Source organism: Pelmatolapia mariae, linkage group LG3_W (genome assembly GCF_036321145.2).
Source record: "Pelmatolapia mariae isolate MD_Pm_ZW linkage group LG3_W, Pm_UMD_F_2, whole genome shotgun sequence".
Lineage (NCBI taxonomy): Eukaryota > Metazoa > Chordata > Actinopteri > Cichliformes > Cichlidae > Pelmatolapia > Pelmatolapia mariae.
The window spans coordinates 78,703,088-78,714,774 of NC_086229.1; the positions used below are offsets into that span (position 1 = coordinate 78,703,088).

Sequence of the window (11,687 nt, forward strand, 5' to 3'; positions counted from 1 at the left end):
GCAATGGGCGGTCCACCCTGGCAGAGGACGGTGGCCATGGCACGAGCCAAGGAAAAGTCAGATGGGGTGGCTGTGTGCTAAATGGTAAATGGCCTGTATTTGTATAGTGCTTTACTAGTCCCTAAGGACCCCAAAGTGCTTTACACATTCATTCATCCACCCATTCACACACCGGTGATGGCAAGCTACAGCCACCCTGGGGCGCACTGACAGAGGCGAGGCTGCCAGACACTGGCGCCACCAGGCCCTCTGACCACCACCAGTAGGCAACGGGTGAAGTGTCCCAAGGACACAACGACCGACACTGTCCAAGCCGGGGCTTGAACCGGCAACCTTCCGATTACAAGGCGAACTCCCAGCGCTTGAGCCACGATCACCCAAGCCTAAAGAAGTTCAAAACACCCCGACTGCATCCCCTGAGGGCACAGGCCAGAAATCATGCCACAACACCTTGTCAGGTGCCCTGGAGCCACACGTCCAGCATTGGTGGTTGTAACAACGAGTGGGGAGCAGCAGGGAGCAGTCAGGGCTCCTGGGTCGTTGACCCTGCGTTTTCAGTTCATGTTCACTGTTTGTTTTCCACATGTTCCATTTCCTGTTTCATTATGTTCAGCTGTGTACTCACCGGTCTCTCATTATCATCCTCATCAGTCCCTGTATTACAGTTTTTCTCGATTGGTTTGGCTCATTTCCTGAAACCGAGATGACATTCTCAAAATAACATGGACAAATCTCCAAACCACCTTGCAATTGTTCACAACAGAATGTCATTTTTCATTGGTTTAATCAAATTGCAAATGCTTTAGTACATGTCTCAAGTGACTCTGTGCTTCTTTTCAAATGATTATGTACAAGTAGCTACAGTTAGCACAATGAGCCCACATTTAGCACATTTTCCAAATAAATAGATCTTGCCGATCTAAACTGATTAGTTGATTTTTCAGTGAAATGGTCACTCACTCCAAAACATATCAGCATGGTTTCATTGTGTAAGTCATCATATGCACAATTGTCTGTCCAACTGTCAAAATTAGTCAAAGATATAATACCATGAAAGAATATCTTGGAACATTTGATAAAGTTATGACAGTACTTGACAATCAATCAGGTGTAATTAGAACTAACGAAGGAGCAGTTTCCCACATCTCAGATGACCAATCAAACAGGTTGTTCAGATACCTGACAGGGGTTGTCTATGATCATGACTGCTGCCAAAAGTATATAGACAGAGCTTGGCCCGAGGCCAGTTTCATTTGCAGTGTGAACATGGAAGCACCTCGCCAAGTACAACAGCAACTTCCTGCTCGAGGAAGAGGAAGAAGAAGAAGAGGAAGAGGAGGAGTGAGAATGCGTGGAGGAATAGGGGGAAGAGGCCGAGGAGCACGGAGGCACCATGATGTCCCAGATGAAATCCGGGCCACCCTTATTGACCACGTTATAAACCATCGCCTCACAATGGCAGAGGCAGGTCGCCGAGTGCAGCCTAATGTGCCTCGGTCTACAGTCTCCTCCATCATCCAAACCTTTCGCAGGGAAAACAGGTACAGAACTATGCTAGTGAACTATTCAGTGTTGGTGTGTGTGTAGGCCTAGAGTACTGTAATATCGTCATGTGATGTTATATGATACTATAAAAATGAAAAAGACAAAAAAATGGAGAAAATACTGTGAATAGTATTCCAGTCACTATGCAGTGCATCACACTTCTAGTACCATAAGACAGCAGTACAATTACATTGGTAACTCATTTTGTAACAAATTTACAGTGTTGACCTTTGACTTGTATGTCTAGGATTGGACGACAGCCTCAAGTGGGTGGCAGAAGAAAACTTCTAAATGAACAACAAGAACGAGAAATATGCAACATGGTCATTGCAAATAATGCCATCACACTGAGACAGATTCGTAATGCAATCCTGCTAGACAATGTAATGTTCCAAAATATAAACTCTATCAGCATCTCCACAATAGACCGGGTATTGAAGAAACATCAGATGACCATGAAACAGATTTACAGGGTACCATTTGAGAGAAACTCTGACAGAGTGAAAGGGCTGCGGTACCAGTATGTGCATGTAAGTCAACTACTGGTTGTCTATCATTGTAACACTATTACAGTAAGACATGGTTACCACTGTTTTTTTGTTTTGCGTTATCCTTTTCACCTTCAGAATCCAGCTTTGTGTGACTAGAGCATTTTGCCTAGAAATTGTCTTCAGTTTTCCACTCCCTGTTTGTACAGTACTTTAGATCCTCCCTGCAGTATCTGTCTCTACTTGACTGATTAGATTTATGTCTATTCTATTGTAGAGAATAATGGCATTAGAAGGCAACGAAACCCCTCACATCCTAGTGTTCGTTGATGAAGCTGGCTTCAACCTGGCCAAAGGTCGAAGGCGTGGCCGTAACATCATTGGCCACCGAGCCACTGTGGATGTCCCAGGCCAGCGAGGAGCAAATATAACAATGTGTGCCGCTATATCAGAAAGAGGTGTGGCCACACACATTCCCAGTTTAGGGCCCTACAATACACAAAAGCTCCTCAATTTTTTGGACCACCTTTATACTGATCTGATCCCAGAAAATGAGAGAGGTGTAGAAGGACCTCAGCTACCACATTATGTCATTGTGTGGGATAATGTGAACTTCCACCGCGGCCCACGCATCAGAACCTGGTTCACCACCCATCCCCGGATGCTAATGGAGTTTCTTCCACCTTACTCTCCTTTCCTAAATCCAATTGAGGAGTTTTTTTCAGCTTAGAGGTGGAGGGTGTATGAGCATCAGGCTCAAGACCAGAGGGCCCTGCTGCATGCAATGGATGCTGCATGTGAGGACATCACAGGGGATCAATGTAGGGGATGGTTGAGACATTCACGCTGTTTCTTCCCTCGCTGCATCGCACGAGAAAATATCCGTTGCGATGTGGATGAGAATTTATGGCCTGACAGAGAGCAGCGCGTCGATGGCCAGGAGGATGAGTGTTAGAGTGGATTGTTAAATGTTTGTCATTTTTATGCTTGCCAACTCTGATGAAAGGGATTCCACTGTCCTTCCCCCCAGATTCTCGGGGTTCTGGGTAGGGGGCTGTAATGTTTTATTGCAGATAGATCCTATCTGGAGGATCTACTTCTTTTGATGTAAGCTTCCTGAGTTTACGACCCTTTGGTCAGCAGGAGGTCTGCCACACACACACACACACACACACACACACACACACACACACACACACACACACACACACACACACACACACACATTCCTACTTACATATAGAAGCTTCACACATATACATACAATGCCTTAGAAGCATGTGGGCATTGCTTTGCTGTGTTTTGTGTGAACTGTCTCTCAATAAAAGCCAGCGAGAGGAGGCCATCATCGGGGTCATTCGTATTGAGCTGAGATACCGACGAGGCCTCCCTTGCAAGTAAATGATCAATCGCAGTTGCCTTGTTTTTCTTTCATGGGAATAAGTCCTGGATACAGCGGGGTCTGAGTTTAGACCCAACAATGAGGATGGTGGCCAGGAAAGAGAGGGTGACAATGGCGACCACTGAAAATATTACTGTACTATAGTTCTGAAACTTTATTTACAGTATGGTAGGCTAGAGTTTTTTTTGTTTTTTGTTTGTGTTTATAACTGTTCACATTTACAGAATCCTGTATATGTTTTCTTTTCACAGTATGTTCTCTAATGTTAACATTTCTTTGTACGAATAAAAATGTTTACAGTTTCCTTGAGTATGAGTGGTGTATTGGAGGCTGATTTTACTGTAAAATCTTTTGGTTTTATTCATAGTGGTATTCTGTTGCTAGACCTGTGCCTCAGTGACAAAACGTCTAAGCATTTTGACTTGCAGTGCTTAAACAATGCCAAAGGTATAATGCATTTTGGGGGCATTGACTATTTATATGGGAAGGATATTTAGTTTTGACACATGGATAAACTCTTTTGGGAAAGATATGAGCTTTTGCAGGGGATCCATGGTGTTGTGCTAAACCATCCAGGTTATTCTGACATAAGCACTAAATGAATGCACATGTGCCAAGGCAATTGAGAAGGATCTGTGCTATTTTGACTGTACTGACCTTTTATATGGGAAAGGAATCTGCTTTTGAAGCATGGACGAAGAGTTTGGGGAAAGATATTTGATTTTGCTAGTGAGCTATAATGTTGGGCAGCACTGTAAGACTGTTTGGCCAAATGACCTTATGGTTTTGAGAATGTCATCTCGGTTTCAAGAAATGAGCCAAACCAATTGAGAAAAACTGTAAAACCCTCAGTTTCTCTCTGTTCTGGGTCATGTCATTGTTGATGTGATGTTGTCGTTTCCATGTGTGCTTTCAGTTCAGCCAGTCAGTGTTCGTTCACGTTCTGTTCATCCATTTTGTATAATAAACACCATTCTCATCTTCTCAAGCCACGAGTCCTGCATTTGGGTCCTCTCTTCCTCTCATCCACACACAAACCCTTGACACTGTCATCCAGGTCATGGTAATCTAACAAGGTTGGAATGAAAGCGACTGGACTTCTTTAAGTTTCTTAAAGATTTAACACCTTATCCATAAAACTTTTTCAGTTCTATGATCAAATGGTGGTGAGTCCCAGGTATTTAAATCCTGGTGGGAGTGTCCCTTAAGAGGGTCGACCACGTGCCTCATCACATGTGCCAAGGTGTGACAAAAGGCGTTGGCTGAGTCTCGCCTTTTCTATGTTGTGCCATGGGTTTATGAAGTGGCTCTTTGGTTTCCTTGCTGCATTGCAGAGCAAATACCACATTTTTTAGTTTGTGTTTGGGAGTTTTGTCCTTGGAATGAACCAGTTTTTGTCTGAGTGTGTTTCTGGGTTTGAAGTGCACTGGGATGGTGTGCTTGGAGTAAATTCTCTGATAAGCTGCCCCAGACCTTGCACGTACACAACAATAAAGCCTTGACTGTCTTAGTAAAGTTAAACACTCTCATTTTTTGCCTTCTTCTTTTTGTTTGGTGAGTTGGTCAGACAAAATCAACCAACAAATGGTCAGAATTATAGATAATTGATAAAACAGGAATTAAATAACTCCCCCCCCCCCCCCCCCAATAAAATACTAAATAAAAATGTTTGAGGTTTAGTCTACCTACTGTTCTATGCATTTGTAATAGTTGTGTCCAAGAGGTAAGTGAGAAAAGTTTAAGAAGTTTTTATTATTTATTTTTTATTTATTTGTTCATTTCAGGCACAACAAAAATACATATATTGAACATAAAGTGCACAAAACAAAAAACAAAATTTGCCTGAAAAGGAGTGGGACGAAGAAAACTTATTAAATCCCACCCCTATACTCACTCATCAACAAAAATCAATAAACTTCCCGCAGCTACGCCCATCGTTGCAAACAAAACAACCCATTAACAGCCCCGGGCACATGCAAGCATCTCAACGGCAGCTCGCAAACAGCAAATAGAACCTTCATAACTGAATACAGAATATATTAATTATAAATTGCGTTACCACAGGTAACAGGCAATTACATAGTAACAAACACACACATGTACATATATGTACATACATATGCACACACTTTTTTCCTTTTTTTTTTGGAATCCATACCAGCAATGGTAAGAGAACAGACATTACAGAGCACACTAAAACCATCATTGAGTATACTGTGACCAGACCAACTGTTTGTAGAGGAATTTAAATCTATAAATATTTTTGCATTGTTTCAGTTGTAAACTCAGACTGTTCCAGATTTTCACACCACATACAGACACACAAAAACCTTTACGGTTTGTTCGAGTTCTTGGTAATTTGAATTCACCGAAGCCTCTCACATTATAAGCCCTTTCTCGAATTTCAAATATAGTTTGTAGATTTGCAGGTAGAAGTTTATTAAAGGCTTTGTATAAGATTATGGATGTATTATAATTAACCAGATCCTGGAATTTGAGTAACTTTGCCTGAAGAAAGAGTTTGTGAGTATGATCTAGATAACCAGCCTTGTGAATAATACGCAGTGCTCGTTTCTGTACTGTGACTAATGGATTAGTTGTATTTTTATATGTGTTTCCCCACACTTCCACACAATATGTAAAATATGAAAGAACCAGGGTACAGTACAGAGTACGAAGTGCATCTTTATCAAGGTATGGTTTCACTTTGTTCAAAACTGCGAGGCTTCTTGAAATTTTGGTTTTTATGTGTCTGACGTGGGGTTTCCATGAAATTTTGTTATCAATTACGACTCCCAAAAATTTGTTTTCACTCACATTATCAATTGGTACACCTTCTATAATAATTGGTAATTCTATATTATATTTTAAATTACCAAAAACATTGCTTTAGTTTTATTTATATTTAATGATAGTTTATTTATATCCATCCATTTTTTAATTAATTTTAGCTCCCTGTTTACGGTCATTACAAGATCAGTATAGTCATCGCTACTGAAGAATATGTTGGTGTCATCTGCGAACAGTATGAGTTTAAGTACTTGAGAAACATCAAAAATATCATTTATGTATACATTGAAAAGTTTTGGTCCCAACACTGACCCTTGGGGAACACCACATGTAATACCAAGTTTCTCTGAATGGTAATGCCCTATGCTAACATATTGTTCCCGACCCGTTAGGTAACTTTTTAACCAGTTACCAGCTTTCCCTCGAATACCATATCTTTCCAATTTATCCAATAAAATTGAGTGATTGATTGATCAACAAAAATACCAACTGCATATTTATTTTTATCCAGTGCATTAGTAATTTCTTCTACTGCCTCAATTATCGCCATTGAAGTGGTTCTTTGCGTTCTGAAACCATACTGACCAACATATTATTATTTGATTTTTTTCAAGGAATTTTTCTAATCTTGAATTAAAAAGTTTTTCTAAAATTTTTGAGAATTGAGGCAGTAGAGAAATAGGCCTATAATTGGTAAAACTGTGTTTGTCATTACTTTTGTATAGTGGTATTACTTTCGCAATTTTCGTTTTTTTTGGAAAACAACCGGACTGAAATGATAAATTACAGACATATGTTAAGGGACTAGCAATATTCAGAATAACCTGTTTAACTACGGACATATTTATGTCATGATAATCCATTGAAGACTTACTTTTACATTTTAATGTGATATTTATTACTTCTTGCTCATTTGTAGCTGAGAGGAACAGTGAAAAGGGATTTGATTTTATATTACTGATATTTTCATTTTTTTTGACACGGGATGTCTGCTGCTAGTTCAGGGCCAACATTTATAAAAAATTTATTGAACCCTTCAACAATGTTACTCATGTTGTGATTTTCACCATTTGCATCAATGAAATATTCAGGATATGATGTTCCAGAAGATCCTTGTTTAATTAAGTTATTTAACACATCCCAAGTTCCTTTTATATTGTTTTTATTTTCATATAATCTTCTTCTATAATAAAGTTGTTTACTCGTTCTTATAATATCAGTCAATTTATTTCTATATGCTTTATATCTTTGTTCCACTTCTTTTGTTTTTACTTTGATGAACTGTTTATACAGATTGTTTTTCTTTTGCAAGCACTGATAATTCCTTTTGTGAGCCAAGGACTTTTTATCTTTTTTTTCTTTGTCTTGTGTTCGTTTACAGGACAATGTTTATTGTACAACATAGTGAAAATATCTAGGAAATTGTCATAAGCCTTGTCCACATCTGACCCATGTATGTTGTATTTTACCGTTCTTCTTCAGCTGCCTTGCCTTCCTCGCGATGTCTGCGTTTTTTCGTGTCAGATGCTCATTAATGAAAACGTCCGTGTCTTTCAGTTTGCGTCCTTGTTTCAGCAGTGCGACCTTGTTCTTCCGATTGATGAATCTCATAATGACGGCCGGCGGTCTGTCGCTCCTCCTGGGCAGTGGGTGAAATGCTTCTATGTGCTCCAGGTCCATCTCTATCCCCTTGCTTTGGAGGAAGGACGCCACCTGTTGCTCCACCGAGCGGGTCTCCTCGTCGCTGGGCTCCCCGACGTTCCCGGCCACCGCGCGCGCGTACGAGCGCGGCTTGATTTTAATACCGCCGATGACCACGTCGTTCGTACGGGTGTACTGCTCCAGCTCATCCATCCGCCGCTTGAGATCCATGATCCGTCTGTCCTTCTCGGCATTTTGGAGGCGTAGCTGTTTTACCTCCTCCAGAAGCCCCAGAAGCAGCTCCTGCTGCGCCCTGACTGCGGCCACGTCTCCGCACAGCGCTCCGAGGGAGGTTTTAATTAGGGCTGGGTATCGTCACTGATTTCTAGAATCGATTCAATTCCGATTCACAAGGTCCCTAATCGATTCGATCCACGATTCGATTTAATTCGATTCGATTCAATTCGATTTGAATCTGGGAAATTTTGACAGTCAGAAATATTATAATTCAGATCAGTACATTTACATATTTGTATCAATAAAAAGGAAGATGACACACACAAGACTTTATCAAAGGTGTGAGCGTCACAGCAGATGCCTTTGTGTCAAAGTAGCTGAAGATAAAACACAGAAAAACATGAAGGTGATTTTCCTGGCCTGGGATTTTATAAAAAAATATTCTGCAGTACATCAAAAACGAAAGAAAACCATTAATGAACATATGAACGTACCTCTGACGTTACAGCGGTTTTATTAGAGACACGGCTAAGCGTTTTGCATTTTGCATAATTTTAAAAAGTTTAAATTGGTTCAGTATTGAACAGCAGAAATGAGGTTTTCTTTTCTGAAGAATGTAAAAGGGAAAAAAAAACAGCGGCCGACAGCGCTGTAAACAACGGTAGACTTGGGAGAGAGAGAGAGAGAGAGAGAGAGAGAGAGAGCTGTGCATGAAGTGTGGTGGAAGCAAAACAGTAAAAGTCAGAGTGAATTCATGACGATGTTTATGTGAAGCGTAGTTTGGATCTTCTTGTGCTGCTGGTTCGGTCAATATTGTTTGGAGAGAGATAAAACTAACAGCTTTAGAATCAGCGCAAAAAGGGCGTGAACACAAAGCGCGGACCCGCCGATAGATCAGAATCAGTGAGCTGTCGGCTTTCAGCCCCGACCGTGAGAAAGGCGACATCTCACTGATTCTGATCCGCGGGTCGCGCTGTGTGTTTATGTCTTTGTGCAGAATCCGTGTTCCTGCTCTCATTTACTGTCTTAGCTGTTTGGTGGTTGTTGAAATTTTGTGAGAATTCACCAGAGATTCTAGCATTTCGGGCAAAATAAATTTATATTAAAAAATCGATTCAGGATTTTAATGAATCGATTTTACGTTATCCAAGCCAGAATCGATTTTAATCGATAAATCGATTATAAAAACCCACCCCTAGTTTTAATGTCCTCGACCTCCTCTGGTGTTGGGCCTTTCTTGGGTGGGATACTTCACCTTGCGTCACTGCAATTTAACTGACTGGCTTCGAGCTATCCGGCTAACCTCCACGAGCGAGCCGCCTGCACGCCTCTGATCGCTCTCGTTGGTTTGCATCAGCTGATCGGAGCGGGTTCGGCGCCGGACCCAAGATGATATTCTTGGGAATATCATCTCCAGGTTTTTACAGACCCAAAATGGGACCTAAAATTCCCAAACTGTAAAATAATGCTTAACCTTTCACATGAGGCATACTGAGTTTCAGCTAAGCAATGGAAACTGAGGCTACAATTCGATATTCTGGTGTGACGAGTCTCAATTTCTGCCAAAAACATTCAGATGTTAGGTTCAGAGTTTGCTGTAAACATTATGAAAATATGGATCCATGCTCCATTGTATCAACAGTTCAGGCTGGTGATGGTGTGATGATGCTGGTGATATTTTTTGGCACACTTTGGGTCCCTTGGTACTAACTAGCATGCTAGTAGTTAGTACGAGCATCATTTAAACACCAGAGCCTACCTGACCATTGTTATGAGATGTCAGAGGCTCACCTCCACACTGTAAAATCTAATTAGTTCCCAGAACTCAAAAAAATTATGGAAACTCGTTGCCTCAAAAAAATTGAGTAAAGCTTAACTAAAAATGACTAAATTAGGACAACTTATTTATTTTGAGTACTCTGTACATGCTCATTTGTTCCCAGAACTCAAAAAATTGGATCAAGTTTACATAAGATGACCAAGTTAGGGCAACTTACTCATTTTGAGTACACTGTACAGCCTTGTTAGTTCCCAGAACTCAAAAAAATTATGGAAACTCGTTGCCTCAAAAAAACTAAGTAAAGCTTACTTAAGATGACTGTTAGGACAACTTATACATTGCAAGTCTGCAGTATTAAGAATAACTTGATATTTCTGACTGTACAATACTAATTGTTTACCTACTGACAAACATTTCAAGTTCAACTAAATGAAAAAACAATTTGTGGTAACCTGAATATGATTAAAAATAATTAACAACACTTTTTGTAATGATGTTAAAATGAGCCCAACTTTTATTTTCAAACACAACAAAGTACAACAGCCAACATACTGGACACTGTTCTGCTGAACAACAAACAATTATATTGCCATCACTGTTATAATCTTACAATGAAACAAAGTCTCAGATGTAATTATTCTGAAAATAAGTTTAGGCCTACCACAAGTTTGTTTTGTACTTACATTACTTATATAATCAAAATAAAATATTTATTGTTCTGTCACAAGTGCAGTCTCTACTTTAAACAACACATTTGTTTTTCATTCCAACACATGAGCTGGAATGTTGTATTATTTTAAGGATGGCTTGTTTCCAGTCCAGGCATTACTGCCTGAATGACTGTCATGGATCGAGGTGATCCAAATGTAGGTGCAGAAGAAAGTCTTTAACTTCCCTTAAGTACAGTGGCAGTGGATGTGGGTTGGAGATGCAATGAGCTTGAACCTGCAGGCGACCATCTTCACTGACCACACCATCTGTGATGGAGGACTCATCTCTCCTGTTGTCCTGCAAGCAAACAATCATATTTTTTTGGAACATGAACTTAATTGCTTTCTTAAAACATTTTTTTCTGCATTTTGTATAAAACAGACTCCAATTAAGACCATCTCAGGCTCCCTCCCCACCGGAGAGGTGACATTCAATGTCCCAATTGTCAGTCTGGATAGCCGTGACCACCACCCAACATACAATAATGTCATGAAAGCATCATTTTAAAAGGGGCTATGCAAACATGGCCAATAACTTTCATTCTAATGATGTGCAAAATGATTTTGGGCACAAAACAAATTTTGCTGTTAAGAAAACTTGCAGACTTCACTATATACAGTGTAGACCCTCTAAACTAAGTTTGGGGGATGTGATCTTTCAAGAAATGCAGACTAAACTGTTGTTGTTTGTATACTTACACAGCATGTCTTGTAGAATTAACTGGAGTCACAGCAACAGCATAGTGCAGTCATATCTCAAGTCTAATAACAGAAGACAGGAAAAGATCAGTAAAGAAACAACTTCCCCAAACCAAAGCACAAATAAAACAATAAGTAAAACAGGCTGATCTAAAGTATGATTAAAGTTCAGCCTGATTAATATAAATGTCACTGACAGTTGCTAATATATTGGAAAACCAAAACACTTACCACTGAGTTGATGTCTTTCTGTCCAACAACAGGAGTGCTGGTCCCGAGCCTCAAAGACAGTAAGAAGCAAGCAGAGGGAGAAAAAACAGAACATTTTTCAGAAACTGATTTGATCCTTAATGGCTGTGCAATCATTGTAACATAGAGTTTGCTTATGTTGTTAA

General features: G+C 40.1%; 1 long non-coding RNA gene across 1 annotated transcript; it reads right to left on the reverse strand.

The window, feature by feature from the left end:
* Positions 1–10,609: 10,609 nt before the first annotated feature.
* Positions 10,610–11,687, reverse strand: LOC134618850 (uncharacterized). The gene is made up of 3 exons (XR_010091935.1): positions 11,524–11,687; positions 11,293–11,355; positions 10,610–10,891 (listed from the first exon to the last, which is right to left on the reverse strand). It is a non-coding gene; the product is annotated as an uncharacterized LOC134618850 (long non-coding RNA).